Source organism: Onychomys torridus, chromosome 1 (assembly GCF_903995425.1).
Source record: "Onychomys torridus chromosome 1, mOncTor1.1, whole genome shotgun sequence".
Classification (NCBI taxonomy): Eukaryota; Metazoa; Chordata; class Mammalia; order Rodentia; family Cricetidae; genus Onychomys; species Onychomys torridus.
The window spans coordinates 91118138-91119661 of NC_050443.1; the positions used below are offsets into that span (position 1 = coordinate 91118138).

The 1524-nt window shown below is 43.8% G+C and overlaps 1 non-coding gene across 1 annotated transcript; it reads left to right on the forward strand.

The window, feature by feature from the left end:
* The first annotated feature begins 955 nt into the window (after nucleotides 1–955).
* On the forward strand, nucleotides 956–1062 carry LOC118576786. Its single transcript, XR_004943997.1, has one exon. It is a non-coding gene; the product is annotated as a U6 spliceosomal RNA (small nuclear RNA).
* Nucleotides 1063–1524: the final 462 nt, after the last annotated feature.

Consider the following 1524-nt stretch of genomic DNA (forward strand, 5'->3'; position numbering starts at 1 on the left):
ACCATGCATCTAGCATCATGGCACATGTAACATCTCATATAATGAAAAACAAAAGCGCAGGGTGTGGTGAGGGAACGGCCCTATTCTGGGAAAATACTGGCCTGTTATTGAAATTCCCCATCTTACTCAATAATTCCCCTGTCCTAGCTCACCTCCTATTGCTGAAATAAAGACCATGACCAAAGCAACTTAGGGAGAAAAGAGTTTATTTCATCTTACAAGTTAAAGTGTTGAATGGAAGTTGGGACAGGAGCTCAAGACAGGAACCTGGAGCAGGAGCTCGAGAAGAGACAATGAAGGAACACTGCTTACTGGTTTGCTCCCAATGGCTTGTTTGGCTGGTTTTCTTGTATAACCTAAGACCACCTGCCCTGGGTGGCACTGCCCACGGCTGGGCTGGGGCCTCCCCCATCCATCATTAAGAAAATGCTTTCACGTCAGTCTGGTGGAAGTATTTTCTTCATTGGGTTTCCCTCTTCCCTCCTGATCCTAGCTTGTGTCGAGTTGATACAAAACTAACCAGCTCAGCTCCTTCCACTAAAATTTGTCCAAAAAGATGCTATGCAAAGTCCTGGGGGATGCAGCTCTTTCCAGAAGCCCACCTCACTCCTTGTATACTTTTGCTCTATAATAAAACTTCTTCCCAACTTACCTTGTCTGGTGTTTAAATTCTTTCTCTGCCCACAAGAACCTAGAAAGACTAGGTAGAAGTGAAATTTTGTCTCTCTCTAAGATTTCCCTGGCCTTCAGTTACCAGCAATACTGCAATATCCGTAAAACAATTAGCAGGTTAACTGGAGAAAAGCATAATGGTTTATTTGTTCATATTCCATACTATGTAAGAGCTTTCAGGTCAAAAGCACAGAGGCTTGGGCTGAGCTATCCATTTTTGTGCTTAGGCATGAGGAAATATGGACAGTCATGTAGAAGTGTGATTGAAAAGAAAGAGGTTTGAGTGCTCACTTCAGCAGCACATATACTAAAATTGGAACGATACAGAGAAGATTAGCATGGCCCCTGCGCAAGGATGACACGCAAATTCGTGAAGCGTTCCATATTTTTAGGACAGAGAACATCAAGTTTAAAGCCAGTTATGAAGCATTTAAGAATAATGACTTTCAGCTGGGAAAAGAGTTTTCCATGCCCAGAGAAACAGCTGGCTATGCCTCTTCATCGGCACTCATGACAACCTTGACACAGAATGCCAGTTCCTCAGTAGCTGACTCCCAAAGCAGCAGGAAGAGCAAAACAACACGAAGTCTTCAAGCCAGCAGTCCTCCTCCTCATCCTCCTCTTCTTCCTTATCTTTATGTTCATCATCTTCAACTGTAGTACAAGAAGTCTCCCAGCAAACAACAGTAGTGCCCGAATCTGATTCCAACAGTCAAGTTGACTGGACTTATGACCCCAATGAACCTCGATATTGCATCTGTAATCAGGTATCCTGTGGCAAGATGGTGGAATGTGATAACCAAGATTGCCCGATAGAGTGGTTCCACTATGGGTGTGTTGGCTTGACAGAAG